We start from the raw sequence: 17,023 nt of genomic DNA on the forward strand, positions 1-17,023 counted from the left end.
ATTAATTTTTTTATTTGTCCCTTTTAGAAATACATGACAATAGAGTGTATGTTAACATACTCTACCTACATGAAGTATAGCTTATTCTAATTAGGATCCCATTATTGTGGTTGTACATGCTGTGGAGTTACACTAGTCATATGAACATAGGTTATATCCAATTCATTCTATTATCTTTCCTATTCTCCTCCCACCTCCCTTCCCTTCATTCCCTCTAATCAATTGGAACTCTGTTCTTCCCCTCCATATTATTCCTTGTTGTGGGTTAACATCCACAAATCAGAGAGAACATTCAACCATAGTTTTGAGGGGACTGGCTTATTTCATTTAGCATGATATTCTCCAGTTTCATCCATTTATGGGCAAATGCCATAATTTCATTCTTCTTTATGGCTGAGTAATATTCCATTCTATATGTATACCACATTTTTTATCCATTCATCTTGTTGAAGGGCACATAGATTGGTTCTATAGCTTGGCTATTGTGAATTGATCTGTGACTGCATCACTGTAGTATGTTGATTTAAATTCCTTTGGGTATATACTGAGGAGTGGGATAACTGGGTCAAATAATGGTTCCATTCCCAAGTTTTCTAAGGAATCTCCATACTGCTTTCCATAGTGTTGCAACAATTTGCAGTCCCACCAGCAATGTATGAGGTACCTTTTCCCCGACATCCTTGCTAACATTTATTGTTTCTTGTATTCTTGATCCATTCTGACTGGAGCGAGATAGACTCTCATTGTAGTTTTAATTTGCATTTCTCTAATTGCTAGAGATGTTGAACATTCTTTTTCATTTATTTATTGACCATTCATGTTTCTTCTTCTGTGAAGTGCTTGTTCTGTTCCTTTTTTTTTTTTTTTTTTTTTTTAATCCTGGAAATTAATGCTTTATTTGAGGGGGTCTGTGTTAAATATTTTCTCCCATTCTGTAGGCTCTCTTCATGTAATTGTTTCCTTTCCTGTGAAAAAGCATTTCAGTTTTAATGCCATTTGATTCTTGATTTTACCTTCTTGTGCTTTAGGAGTCTTATTGAGGAAGTTGGCTTCTAAGCCAACATGATGGAGATTTGGGCTTATTTTTTTTCTTCTATTAGGCAGGGGGTCTCTGATCTAATGCTAGGTCTTTGATCCACTTTGAGTTGAGTTTTGTGTAGGGTGAAAATAGGATTTTAATTTCATTCTATTGAATTTCCAGTTTTCTCAGCACCATTTGTTGAAGAGACTATTTTTTCTCCAATGCATGTTTATGGCAACTTTGTTCTAGTATGATGTAACTGTATTTATGTGGGTGTATCTCTGTGTCTTCTATTTTGTTTCCACTGGTCTTCATGTCTTTTCTTGTACCAAAACCATGCCATTTTTGTTGCTATAGCTCTGTAGTATAATTTAAATATGGTATCATGATGCCTCCTGAATCTCTTTTCTAAGAACTTTTTTGGCTACTCTGGGCCTCTTATTTTTACAATGAATTTCATGACTGCTTTTTTATTTCTATGAAGAATATCATTGGAATTTTAATAGTTATTCCATTAAATCTGTATAGCACTTTTGGTACTATGGTCATTTTGACAATATTAATTCTTTCTATCCAAGAACATGGGAGAGATTTCCATTTTCTGAGACCTTCTTCAATTTCTTTCTTAGTGTTCATAGTTTTCATTTTAGAGGTCTTTCAGCTCTTTTGTTAAATTGATCCCTCCCCCTCCCCTTTTTTTTTTGAGGACTATTGCAAGTGGGATAGTTTTTCTGGTTTTTCTTTCAGCTGATTTGTCATTGGTGTCTAGGAATGCAACTGATTTATGGGTGTTAATTTTATATCCTGCTACTTTGCTGAATTCATTTGTGAGTTCCAGAAGTTTTCTGGTAGAGTTTTTTGGCTCTTCTAAATATAGAATCATGTCATTGGCAAATAAGGATAATTTTGAGCTCTTCATTTTCTAGTCATATCCCTTTAATCTCTTTCTTCTCCCTCATTGCTCTGGCTAAGGTTTCCAGGATATTTTTGAATATGAGTGATGAAAGAGGGCATCCCTGTCTTGTTCCAGTTTTTAGAGGGAAGTCTTTCAGTTTTTCTCCATTTAGAATGATATTGGCCTTGGATTTAGCATGTATAGTTTTTACAAGGTTGAGGTATGTTTCTACGATCCAGAATTTTTCTAGTGTTTCACGCATGAATGTCAAATGCTTTATCTCTTTCTATTGAGATAATCATGTCGTTCTTGTCTTTAAGTCTATTGATGTGATTAATACCTTTATTGATTTCCATATGTCGAATCAGTCTTGCATCTCTGGGATGAACCCTACTTGATCATGGTGTGCACTATCCTCTTAATATATTTTTGTATGCAGTTTGCCAAAATTTTACTGAGAATTTTTGTTGTCAATGTTCATCAGGGATATTTTTCTGAAGTTTTTCTTTCTTTGATGTGTGTTTGTCTGGTTTTGGTATCAGGATGATACTAGTTTCATAGAATGAAGGGTTTGGAAGGGTGCCCTCCTTTTCTATTTCATGGACTAATTTGAAGAGATTGGTGTAAGTGTTTCTTTGAAGATCTGGTAGAACTCAGCTGAAAATCCGTCTGGTCCTGTGCTTTTCTTTCTTGGTAGATTTTTGATGGTTGTCTTCAATTCATTGCTTGAGATCAATCTGTTTTTAAATTTTTCAATGTCCTCTTGATTCAATATGGGTAGGTCATATGTCTCTAGAAATGTCATGTCTTTCTAATTTTCTATTTATTGGAGTATAGATTTTCAAAGTGGTTTTCTGATTATCATCTGTACTTTAGTGGTGTTAATGCTGATATTTCCTTTTCATCATGAATTTTAGTAATTTGATTTTTCTATTTTGCTTCATTAGCTTGCCTAGGGGTTTATCAATTTTATTTATTTTTTCAAAGAATCAACTTTTTCTTTTGTCAATTTTTTGTATTGTTTCCTGTTCAATTTCATTGATTTTAAGCTCTGATTTTAATTATTTCCTGTCATCTGCTTTTGGTTTTGATTTGTTCTTCTTTTTCTAGGGCTTTGAGATATAATGTTAGGTCATTTATTCATTGACTTTCTATTCTTTTAATGAATGAGCTCAATACAATTAACTTTCCTCTTAGAACTTTCATAGTGTCCCAGAGATTTTGATATGTTGTGTCACTGTTCTCATTTACCTCTCAGCAATTTTTTGTTTTCTTCATCCCTGATTTCTTTAGCTATCCATTGATCATCCAAAGTGTATTATTTTTTTAACTCTTGAACATACCTATATAAGAAGGCTGAAGAAATAATTCAATAGTCATTTGACTTAATTTTCATCCCCATTTATCAATAAAAACAAATGTGCTAAGTAAGCAGCCTAAACATACTTGTGATAAATGACCTCTTTGGCCTTAGTCCCTCAGCTCCATGGTAAACTACCCCTTGTTTCTAGCGTTCCCCTCTCTCCCTTTGTCCCTTTCTTCCTCTTTAAGTGCTTTAAAGGTAGGTGTTTCCCACATTTCTATCCTTGGGTCTTTTGATATTTCTCCTTCCCATGCTCCTTGGTGGTTTTTCAAAGTGAGATTAAACAATCCACAGTTACTTTTCCAGATCTTTCTATTTCATTCAGAGTGTGAGATTCCTCAGGGTTCCCCACAAGTTCATTACATTCATATTGGGGACATATTGGGGTAAGCACCATTCAATAGGAAATATCACTGAGATAAAATGGATGTTTCTATATAATTCCCAGACCACTAGTCTACAGTGTCAAGAGAGCTTGTTTTCTAAAGTATAGGAATATAAGACAGGAGTTGTCAGACAAATTCAGCCCTAGGGTATTTATTTTTCGCCTGTTGAGACTTGAAAGTACTTGCTAAAATCTAGAACTGAAAGAGTTAATGTCCAACTTCTAAATTCTCTTAAAAAAAAAAAAAAAAGATTTGATAATGTTAGCTTCCAAATTCCCATACAGCAAACTACTGGCCCCTTCGCACCCTCCAGTTTGCTGCAGTCCTCACTAGTCCCCATTGCCATGACCTTCATACCTCTTTACCTCTTTCTTTGATACCCTTCCCTCTCTCTTCCCCTTCCTTCCTATGCATATTTGTTCCCTGGCTGAGATTCTCTCCCTTCATGCTTCCTTCAGTTCACCTCTGTGGGCAGCAAATCCTCCTCAATTCACTTGGTGTCAGCTCTTCTCTATATAGCCTCTCCCAACCAGTCACTGTCAACACTTCCAAGTTAGTTACCAACCTCTCTGCACTTCCTCTTTGTGACATATATACTTGCATGTATTTATCAATAAACATTGACACACAATGAATATTGAGAGACTAGCATGCAGCAGACACTCTTTAAGGGGCTTCACATAGAAAATCAAACAAAACATGGTTCAGGCAGCAAGGAGTAGATAATTTGTGGAAAATTCTAGGGTAACAGGTTGAGTAAGGTACTATGGAAGCACAGAAGAAAGGTCACTTCATTGCAACCAGGCTTCCTGTTGTGTGATTTGAAGGACAAGGAGGAATTAGCTTAAGTAATAAGTTGATGAAAAGTGAACTTCAGGGAAGGAGGCAGTATCTGAGAAGGAAACATAAACGCACAGTGTGTACAGGAAATTGCAATCAGCTCCATATTGCTACAGAAAAGGGTACATTCCCTGAAGCGTAAAAAATGAGCCAGGAATCATTTTAACTTACTCCCTTTCTTCAAACCTTTGGTTCCTTGGATCCCAAATGGAATTGTACAGTTCATTAAATATCACTAAATAAATAAAAGGAAATCTATCTTAGAAGATTTAACTTTTACCATGAGACTACATTTTTAACTTCAGTATATGATACTATGCACATATTTAGCTCACCACTAAACTTCCTGTAGAAGCCAGAGTTTGAACTGAGTGTGGAAGCAAGAATATAATACAGGCCATCTTTTACATCAATTCTATCTTCTGCCTTTGTTTCCATGACCAGGAATGTAAAAACTAAAGGAAAAGCTTTTACAAACATAGGCAATGGGAATCAAAGTCTTGCTCATGTGTCTCAGGAAAACAAGAACCAATTTTATCCAAAATTTGCCAAAGATATTCTGGCAGTTGTGTGTAATCAAATCTGATTCCCCACATCTCTTCTTGGGGATTGTTTGGCAAATATAAAGTGTAACTGAGTTAAAATTTCCTCCCCATCTTCCCAGTGGAATTTTCTGCTTCAATGTCAGAAAAATATTGCCTGAATTTATCTGGCAAGAAGACTAGACAATATTTTACATTTTCCCCCTGAAAACATATCAAGATTTAAATCATGAAGAGCAGAGACCACTTTTAGCAGCAATTTGCTAAAAAACAACACACAAAAAAAAAAACAAAACAAAACAAAGTGTATTATTTAGTTTCCAGGTGTTAGAGTGACTTTTAATTTTTTATCTTTGATTTCTAATTTCATTCCATTATGATCTGATAGAATACAAGGTATTATATCTATTTTTTTGTATTTGCTAAGAGTTGCTTTGTAGTCTAAGATATGGTCTATTTTAGAAAATTATCCATGTGCTGCTGAGAAAATGTATTTAGTCATTGGTGGATGACATATTCTATATATGTCTGTTAAGTCTAAATTATTAATTGTATTTTTTAGTTCTATATCTTCTTTAGTTAGTTTTTGTTTTGAAAATCTATGATTGGTAAGAAAAGCATGTTAAAGTCACCCAATATTATTATGTTGTGATCTATTTGATTCTTGAGATTGTAAATTTTTTTTAATGTATGTAGATGCTCCATTGTTTGGGGTATAAATATTTGAGATTGTCATTTCTTGTTGATGTGTAGTTCCCTTAAGTAGTATGCAATGGACTTCTATGTCCCTTCTGATTAATTTTGACTAGAAGTTCCCTTCATAAGACATTAAAATAGAAACCCATGCTTGTTTAAAGATCCCTGTGAATAAAAAGTTTTTTCCCATCATTTTACCTTCCATCTATGAATGTCTTTGCTTATGAGGTAAGTCTCTTGGAGACAGCATAATGTTGGGTCTTTTTTAAAAAATACAATCTGCTAACCTTTTGATTGATGAGTTTAGGCCATTTACATTCAATGTTCTTATTGAGAAATTGGAATTATTCAGATTTTTAATTTGAATTAATTTCTCCTTTAATTAACAATTCTAGTGTACTTTCTCTCTTTGCTGACTTTCAGTTTTATTTTTCATGTCTTTATGAAATATTTTGCTGCATATGCTTTGTAGTGAAGGATTTCTAGTTGCAACGTTTTTTGCAATCATTTCATCAGTTCTGAAGCTTAATTTTGCAGTATAGTATTCTTGGTTGGTTGGCATCCATTTTCTTTCAGAGTGGTCTATATTATTCTAAGACCTCCTAGCTTTAAAGGTCTGGGTTGCAAAATTAGCTGGGATCCAAATTGGTTTCCTTCTAAATGCAACCTGTCAATTTTCCTTAGCAGCCTTAATAGTCTATCCTTATTCTGCATGTTAGGCACCTTCATAATAATGTGCCTTGGTGTTGGTCTCATGTAATTTTGTATATTTGTATTTTCCATTTCATTATTAAGCTTTGAGAAATTTTCAGATAATATTTCATTGAAAAAAATTATGCATTCCTTTGGTTTGTATCCCCAAGTCTTCAACTATCCCAACAAATCTTAAGTTTGGTCTTTCCATGTTATCCCATGTTTTTTGGAAGTTCTTTTTGTGGTGTCTTAACATCTTTTCTCGATGGTCAACTTTATTTTCAAGATTATAAATTTTGACTTCATTGTCTGAATCTCTTCTTCCAAGTGGTCTATTCTGCTGGTGATATTTTCCAGTGAATTTTTTAATTTGGTTTATTGATTTCTTCATTTTGAAAATTTTTGGTTTTTTTTTTTTTTTAGAGTCTCTATCTCATTGTTGAAGTGATCTTTTGCTTTCTGCATTATTTTTTAATTTGTTCTTTTTTAGATATACATGATAGTAGAGTGTATTTTGGCATATTATACATACACAGAATATAACCTATTCTAATTAGGTTCAAATTCTTGTGGTTGTACATGATGTGGCATTTCACTGATCAGGCATTCATTTATGAACACAGTAAAGTTATGCTCAATTCATTCTACTGTCTTTCCTGTTTTCATCTCCCCTCCCTTCCCTTCATTCTCTTTTGTCTAATCCAATGAACTTCTATTCCTCCTTCTTCCACTATTATTGTGTTTTAGCAACCACATATCAAAGAGAATATTTGACTTTTGATTTTTGGGGTCTAGCTCTTTTATCTTAGCATGAAAGTCTCTAGTTCCATCCATTTACCAGGAAATAACATAATTTAATTCTTATTTATGGTTGAGTAATAGTCCATTCTGTATGTATATCACATTTTTTTTTTTAACCATTTGTCTGTTGAAGGGCACCTAGTTTGGTTCCATAGCTTGGCTACTGTGAATTGAGCTGCTATAAACATTGATGTAACTGTGTCACTGTAGCATGTTGTTTTTAAATCCTTTGGCTATATACCAAGGAGTGGGATAACTTGGTCAAATGGTGGTTCCATTCCAAGTTTTCTGTCATGAAGACAAAACACATGTTGAAACCCTGTGATGTTAACCTCACTACAGGATAATGTTTTTATTATGTTAAAAATCAAACACTGCATTTACTGGCACAGCCAGAACCTGTTGGGGCACAGAAACTTATAGATAACAATGTTTCCCCAAGTTCTAAGCACAAAGCACCTCCCACAGTAGCTACTAGATATGGACCAGCTTATTTTATCAATGGCAAGCCCTGGTACCCCCCTAAAGGCAAGCTCTTAGAGAAGGTAGCTATAGATCTCCCCCTGTCTCCTACAGGGTGGTTTAATCCAGATGATGGTTTTGTTTATGTGTGGTGGAAAGGTAAAAAATAAGGTTTCATAACATTCCTTCCTTCCTACAAAAAATATGTCACCCCTATAATAAACGTTGGTACACAATAACCATTGGGACCGCTGCCCTCCTGTAACCCTTAACTCAGCAATTTAGATATTAACCAGAAGGACCTAGTAGAGATGGTCACATGACATTATTTGTCTATCGCTTTACCGCAAAAGTAATAAAAATAGTCTTAGGTCATATAGAGTTTAGATATTAAGGAAATAAACATTGTATTAGCTCATTGACATAGTTAGATATTCTTAAAATAATTGTGATTTAGTAAGGATAATCTGTAAGGTTACTGTTTTCTCATAATCTTTCGGTAAAAACAATTTCTACCTATGCTTTGGAAAGTTCTTTGATTTTATTAATCACAAGCCTGTTATCAAAGCCTAAAGAAAAATGTATATAAACCCAGCCTTCCCCAGAATAAAGTGGGATTGATTGCACCAGAACTAGAGTCTGTGTCTTTCATTCTCCATCCATTGCCGACGCTGTCTCCCCGCACCCCGTTTACCAGTGTGGAACTCATGGACTCCTGCTAGGGCTGGACCCTGGCAAAGATTAGAGTTGAAATCAGCAAAACTGAAAATAATACACAGGATCAATGTACCAAAGAGTTGGTTCTTTGAAAAGATAAATAAAATTGACAATCCCTTAACCAAACTAAGATAAATATTGAGAAGAAGCAAATGAACAGAAACAGCATGATAAAAGAGATACCACCACAGATTCCTCTGAAATCCAGAAGATTATCAGATATTATTTTTAAAATTTATATTCCAATAAAATGGAAAATCTAGATGACATGGACAAATTCCTAGACACATATGACCTGCCCAAATTGAACCAGGAAGATATAGAAATCCTAAACAGACAAATATCAACTAATGAAACTAAAAATTAAAGGTCTTTCAAAAAAGAAAATCCCTGGGCCCAATGGATTCTCAACTGAGTTCTACCAGACCTTTACAGAAGAATTAACGTCAGTCTTTCTCAAACTATTTCATGAAATTGAAAGAGAGGAAATACTCCCAAATATCTTATGAAGCTAGTATAACCCTGATATTAAAACCAGACAAAGACACAAATATAAGGAAAGAAAACTACAGACCAATATCTCTGACAAACATGGATGCAAAAATCCTAAATAAAATATTAGCAAACCACATCAAGAAGATAACACACCATGATCAAGTGGGTTTCATTCCAGGGATGCAAGGTGAGTTCAACATATACAAATAAATAAATGTAATTCATCACTTAAACAGAATTAAGAACAGAAATCACATGATCACCTCAATATATGCAGAAAAGGCTTTTGATAAAATTCAACATCTATTCATGTTAAAAACACTGGAGAAGCTAGGGATCAAACAAACTTACCTCAATATCATAAAGGTCATTTATGACCAACCCAAAACCAATATCATACTAAATGGAGAAAAAAGTATTTCCATTAAATTCAAGAACATAAAAAGCCTGTCCACTCTTACCACTCTCATTCAATATAGTTCTCAAATAATTAGCCACAGCAATCAAGCAACAAAAGGAAATCAAAGGGATTCAAATAGGAAGAGAAGAAGTCAAACTATCTCTGCCAATGGTATGATCCTACATCTAGAAAATAAAAATAAACTCCACCAGAAGACGTCTAGAGTTTATAAACAAATTTAGCAAAGTAGCAGGGCATAAGATTGACACCCATAAATCAATAGCTTTTCTATATTTCAATAGTGATTCAATCAAGGAAGAAATTAGGAAAATCATCCCATTCACAATAACCTCAAAAAATTGTAAATACTTGGGAATTAATCTAACCAAGGAGGTAAAAGAACTCTACAATGAAAATTATAGAAACTGAAGGAAGAAATTGAAGAAGACCTTTGAAGATGGAAAGACAATCCATGTTCTTGAATAGGCACAATCAATATTGTCATAATGGCCACATTACTGAAAGCAATATACACATTCAATGCAATCCCCATCAAAATACTAATGACATTCTTCACAGAATTAGAAAAAAAATTCTTAAATTCATTTGGAATAATAAGAGACCTAGAATAGCTAAAGTAGTACTAAGCAAAAAAAGTGAAGCAGGAGACATCATAACATCCGATCTGAAATTTTATTACAGGGCTGTAATAACAAAAACAGCATAGTATTGGCAACAAAATAGTCAAGAAGACCAAGAGAATAGAGTAGAAGACACAGAGACAAACTCACTGATATTTGATGAGGGTGCCAAAAATATATCTTAGAGAAAAGATAACCTTTTTAACAAGTGGTGCTTGGAATACTGGAAATCTCTATGTAGAAAAACGAAATTAGACCCCTTTCACGCACAAAAAAAAAAAAAAAATGGTTCGAAGACTTAGGAATTAGTCCAGAAACCTTACAACTTTTAGAAGAAAACATAGGGTCAACACTTCCACATAGATGCTGGCACAGACTTGCTTAACAAACTCCCAAAGCACAAGAAATAAAACCAATGATCATTAAGTGGGAAGCCATTAAACTAAAAACTTCTGTGCAGCTAAGGAAATGCTTAAGGGAATGAAAATACAGACTACAGAATAGAAGAAAATCTTGGCCAGCTACTTCTCCAATAGGGGATTAATATACAAAGAAATCATAAAACTTAACACCAAAAAAATAAATAAATAACCCAATCAATAAATGAGCAAAAACACTAAAATGGAAACTTCTCAATAGAAGAAACGCAAAAGACCAATAAAAATGGACAAGAAAAAATGTTCAACATCTCTAGCAATCAGAGAAAGGTAAATCAGAACTACACTAAGATTTCATCTCACTCCAGTCAGAATAGCAATGGTCAATATAAACAATAATAAATGCTGAAGAGTTTGTGGGGAGAAAGGAACACTGGTACATTGTTGGTGGGACTGCAGACTAGTACAACCACTCTGGAAAGCAGTGTGGAGTTGTCTCAAAAATCTAGCTGATCCAGCTATCTCACTCCTGGTTATTTTCTCAAAACATCTAAAATTGGCATACTACAGTGACACAGCCATATCAATGTTTATAGCAGCACAATTCACAAGAGCTAAACTATGGAATCAACCCCAATGCCCCTCAATAGATGAAGGGATTAACAAGTTGTGGCGCATATATATATATATATATATATATATATATGTCTGTACATATATATATATATATATATATATATACACACACACACACACACACAATGGAGTTCTACTCAACCATTAAAAAGAATGAAATTTTGGTATTTTCCAGTAAATGGACAGAAATAGAGAATATCTTGCTAAGTGAAATTGGCCAAATTCAGAAACTCAAAGGTTGAATATTTTCTCTCACATGCAACAGCTAGAGTGAAGTAAAAAAAAGGAGGAGGGAAGGATAGGAGTACATAAGGAACCTATCAAATACAAATTGATAGACAAAGGTAAAGGAAGTCTAGTAGACTTGAGGAAGGAGGAAGGGGGAGAAAAAGGGAATTCATGAACTGAAATCAATTTCTATGCAAGTATGCATATGTCGGAATGAACCCAACTACTATGTATAGTCATAAAGCTCTAATAAAAGAAAAATAAAAAAAAATAAAAAGATCTGGGGGTGTAGCTCAATAATAGAATACCCCTGGGTTCAGTCATCGGTAGCAAAAAAAAAGAAAAAAAAAGAATTTTTGTCATGTGTTTCAGAGCATATATGATTATTCTGTGATCTGCAGATTCTTCAGGGTAAAGGTTTACAGTGCATCATTTTTTATAGTGCATTATTTTTGATCCTGTAATTGATACAGCAACTGCCCATCAAAATATAAGATTTCAAAGACTAAGTACAGCTACTGACTTTGTCTGCATTTCTTAGCCCAGTCCCATTAAAAATGGGTGAAAAATCTAGTGTGGTAGACACACCAAAGACATAAAAACAATTCTCAAGTAACCTTTCAGAGATACCATTAATGCTGCTTTGTTTGAAATGATTTAAAAAGCAAACTGGCAAAAAATTAAAACTGAATGTGCTGAGATAATTACTATGAGATATTATAACCCAAGTACTAACATTTCTGTAGTATATTCTGTAGTTTCAACAATTCCTGCCACTTTAGACTTTGGCAGAATATTCTTTCTCCAAAGTAAAAATAAAGAGTCTTTCAAGTATGATAAGAGGTGGCAGGACTGCAGCATACCTCATCAAAAGATTCACATAGCTGGAACTTCTGCTGCCCTCAGGAACTGCAAAATCAGAGCACACCTTCGTCATCTGTGTGTAGTTCTGCATAGCAACAGAATGTTGCTTGACGGTTATTTTGTCAAGATTTGCTTCATATTTTGAGGGTTTTTTAAAAGATGAAGTGTATTTTGGTCTAAGCAATAAACTAATAGAATCATTGGCATTATTAAAAAATAATTCTTGGGCTGGGGAGATAGCTCAGTCTGTAGAGTGCTTGCCTTGTAAGCACAAGGCCCTGGGTTCGATCCCCAGCACCACAAAAAAAAAAAAAAAAAAAAAAAAAAATTCTTGAAAAAAGTATCAGTAAAGAGTTCAAAAGGAAAAAGCACAAATTAATAATACTGACGAGGGGAACAAGTGAATAAATAGGAGCTAAATTTCCCCCAACTGTAGGGTGCATAGGCAGTACTAGTCTTTTAGTACCCTCTTACCTGTTTGCCTGCACTTGGCCACCACTCCTTCAAAAGATAACAGTAACTCTTGGGCTTATTATGAAGATTAAATTATTTCATTGACTAAAGTATACAGTGGCTGGCACATATTAAGAACTAAAAGAATGTTAGCTATTAGCAAGGTCGTTATTATTCTGTAACTTTTCTACAAGTCACTTAAGGACATCAGAGAATAAAGGAAGGAACTGAACTTCAAAGCCAGGTAAAACTCAGATCTGTGGGTTATCAGCTATGTAATCATGGGAAAGTTGCTCATTCACTCTGAGCCTTAGTTGTTTTTTTTTTTTTTCTGCAAAACAAGGCCTATGATTATTTTTATTACTTCCAAAGCTTTTGATAGGAAGAACACCTGAAAATCATGTTATAAAAATGGATTGACAAAATTCATTTCAATTATTTCTTGGCATATCTGAGTGTATATCAACCTTGCTATAGAAATGTTCTGACTGGTAGCAGCTTCATGAAATGAAATAGGAATGGATATGAATGAATATCAATTTAATTCAACACTGAAGTTCAAGACTAAAATCTAAGCAAATTTAATTTCTAAGAATAACTACTATTAAGCTGCCCTGGCAAGAGATTCAAACCCAGTTTTCTTGGATAGGGGAAAAAAAGAAAAAGAGGGAAGAAGAAAACTGCACTCCTCCATTTTTTACTTGTGTATTTTTTCACTCAAATTGAACCTAGAAAACAGTTTTTGTGTGTAGAACAGATGACAGAGGAAAGTGCACACTGTTCAAGTTAGTCACATAAACAAAAAGCACTTCCGGAGTTCCCTGGAGAATAAGCCAAAGGAGGGTGGAGCAGTCACAGGAAGAGGAGGGGGAGAGCAGAAATGGGGACAGATGTGGAAAAATAACTGCTTATTGTTCTGGTTGAAGGAAAAGTTGAGTGAGAAGGTTTGAATGTGGTTTGTCACCCAGAACTCATATAAGGGTTTAATTCCCAAAACTTTAGGTTAATGGTATTAATGGGTGGAAACTTAATCCAACTAAGGTATTTCAAGGTAGGACCCATGGGAAGTGATTATAGTAGATTAGGTCATTAACATGGAGTCTTGATGATTGAATCCTGGTGGCTTTATCGGGAGAGGGGGAAAGAGCACACAGACTCAGATATAAATGTTCCCTCTGTCAGCTGATGTGGCCCAGGGGGCCTGTGCCAGATCCTACTCCATGCTCCAGTGAACTCCAAAACCAAGAGCTCACTGCCACTGCACAGCATGATGAGAGAGCATCATACTGCATACCAGTAGCCTGGCAAGAGATCAAAACTCAGTATCCAAAATGATGTCTACTGAATGCATATTGCTTTTACACCATCATCAAGTTGAAACAGCACAGGTTGAAGCACCAAGAGGCCGGGACTGTCGGTATTTAGGGAGTGGAATTCCACACAGAAATTTTAAATAGTAAACAGTTGTTTTTTGCAATAGCAAATGAATTTTGCAGACTTGCTATTGAGAAAAAATAGGAACAAGAGTAAGAACTATGCACTTCTGTTTATAATGAAGTTCAAAAACAAGCAAAATTATTCCATATCAATAGAAGTCAAAACAGTGCATGCCTTTGAAGATACTGACTGATGGGGCAGATGAGAGAGCCTTCTGAGGCACTGAAAATGTTCTATATTAAGATTTGGAAAAGAATTACATACATATATAAATAGGTAAAAACTTATTCAAGCTATACACCGTGTGTATATATATAAGCTATACACATATATATATACACAATTTTTGAAAAGCTCATATCCTTTGTTAAAGGAATTCACATCTATGAATCCATTTCATGAAAATCATTCTTCATGCAAAGAACAATTCTGTGTAAGGATTTTCATTTGTTATTTATAATATCAAAAATGGAAAACCCCCAAAATACAATAAGAGCATATTTTATGTGGAATACAATAATGGATGAAACACAATAAAGTCATTGAAAGTTAATAATGTAGGAAATACTAATAATGTCGTTTGGAATTTTAAAATGCAAAGCACAGGCTGCTTGCTGCTACACCAACCCTCACAGTTACTGATTTATTCTTGAGACTCCTCTATTCTCATCAGTCCTCATAGATGAACTCCATTATGTTCAACTCGCAGAGATCAAATCATTTCTAAATGATGAGACTGGTACACAAAACTTCCAGGACTTTGATTGTCAGGAACTCGACACAGAAACAACTCATGGCATGGTCCATGTCATTATAAGAGATTTCCCAAAGGGAAACAGACCTGTCATCCTGACATGACCTTAGGCTAAACCATAAATCCTGTTTCAACAAGTTAGTTAACTTTGAGGTTCTGCAAGAGATCACCCAGAGCTTTGCTGTCTGTCATGTGGATGCCTCAGGCCAGCAGGAAGGTATACCCTCTTTCTCAACAGGTTACCAGTACCCCATGATGGATGAGCTGGCTTAAATGCTGGTCCTATTATTATTATTATTATTATTATTATTATTATTATTCTCCTCCTCCTCCTTCTTCTTCTTCTTCTTTTTAGTACTGAAATCACTTGTTTACTTTCATTACATTTGTACTTACTACACCACCACCTGCAAATATTATAGTTGAGATCTTGGTTTTTGTTTTTTTTTTTTTGTTTGTTTGTTTGTTTGTTTGTTTGTTTTTTGGTTGCTGTTTTATTGATTCTTTTTAGTTATACATAACATTAGAATTCATTTTGACAAAATTATAAAAGCATGGAATAAAATTTGTTCTAATTCATTCCCCAGTACTTCCCCCCTTCCCTTCCCTCTACTTTATTGGATCTTTCGGCTATTTACTTATAGGTTGCTTTTTCTTATTAGTGTCTTGTGAATACACACCATGGTGAGATGTGGTGTATTCATACATGTGCATAGAAAAATTAGGTCAGATTCATTCCAATGTTCTTTCCTTATCCCATCCCTCCCTTTCAATCCCCTTTGTCTACTTCACTGAGCTTTCTTCAGTTTTGTAAAACACCCCTTTTTTGGATTAGCTTCTGCTTATCAGAGAAAACATTTGACCTTTGACTTTGGGGGACTTGCTACCTCCTGTTCTTACCCATTTAAGTCTGAAAAACATCAGTGGGATTAGAGTTGGAGCTGGATTCTACATCCTCAGCAGTTTTGCACTCAATCATCCTGAGTTAGTGGAAGACTTTGTGCTCATTAACGTTGACCCATGTGCTAATTGCTTTGGCTCATCACTTTGGGTAGGAAGAATTGCAGGCCAAATGTACATAAGTATTGCCCAAGATATCAACCAATAAAACCGAAAGCTTTTCCTGGGTTCCTATGATGAACACAGAGATGTAAAGATCAAAAGACTCATACTGGGCCAAAATAATGACAGATTAAAACATTAACGTGTTCTACTTTACTGGTAGTAAGAGAATTCACCTGCTGCCAAGGCTGTAGTTGAAGGAAATTCTCATCTCAACCCATTCACTAAGAATGGCAGACTCTATGGGACTGCCCCAAGTATTTCAGGCTGGAAAGGTCACCGAGTTTTTCAAGTACTTTTTGCAAGGAATGGGCTACATACCATCTACTAGCATGACCCAACTCACCCAATACTGATTCCACTCAACCTCCAGAAGCATAGGCTGTGGAGAATGTCCCTTCAGTCAGTCTGTCAGCATAAATCAGTCAAAAATCCCGTGATTCCCTGATGCCCTGGACAGACACCAGACCAGGGAGCTGTCCTGCTAAGCAGATGCTCCTCCTCAGACCATGCAAGACTACCATTCTTCAGATGACACTCCATAATATAACATTTCATCCCATAAACTGGCCTTCTTTATCTTTATCTCCACACATAGCCACTGAACCTCTCTATAGTAGCCTGGATTTATCACTCTCTGTCCACCTACCCTTTTTTTTTTATATCTACCAAGAACCGCATCCTTGCCATTACTGTAACTTTCCAACATCTTAAGCTGACCCATTCTCCATATCTTCTCTTACCAGTTTTCTCCTGTTTCCCTCCGTATCTGATAAGATTCTTGGATACCACATCCATATGTGTAAAGAGTTCTGTGATTTTAGACATGCTTTCTTATGGCGCTTCTGCAAAAAAACAAAACAACCCCCACCCCCCCAAAAAAGGACTTTTTCCTTTCTCAATGGTATTTTTAAGGGAAATGTTTAGAACAGATATCCAAGTGGAGTAAGCCACTATATTCTCTTCTGGTTCCAAACGGGTCAACAAGATTTGCAGAGTGATTACCAAAGAGAGCAGCTCTGAGGAATGTGGAAAAGCATAATTACTATTTGTACCAGTAATTGATTATGATCAATATCAGAAGGAATGCCTGTCACATAGAGAGACAGACAGAGTGATGACTACCTCCTCTGTTCAAATAGATTCACATATGCATCCTATAAAGAAAAGGGAGCCCATGATCAATGAGGTTCTGATACAATAGGAAGTTTACTCCAAAGGACTGGCTTAATTACTAGACTCTCTTGGCACAGAAGGGTG

General features: G+C 35.1%; 1 pseudogene across 1 annotated transcript; it reads left to right on the top strand.

Moving 5' to 3' along the window:
- Positions 1-14,634: 14,634 nt before the first annotated feature.
- LOC306669252 (protein NDRG3-like) lies at positions 14,635-16,203 on the top strand (annotated as a pseudogene). The gene is made up of 2 exons: positions 14,635-14,968; positions 15,576-16,203. The product of its transcript is annotated as a protein NDRG3-like (transcript).
- Positions 16,204-17,023: the final 820 nt, after the last annotated feature.

Source organism: Sciurus vulgaris, assembly GCF_902686455.1.
Source record: "Sciurus vulgaris genome assembly, chromosome: 9".
Lineage (NCBI taxonomy): Eukaryota > Metazoa > Chordata > Mammalia > Rodentia > Sciuridae > Sciurus > Sciurus vulgaris.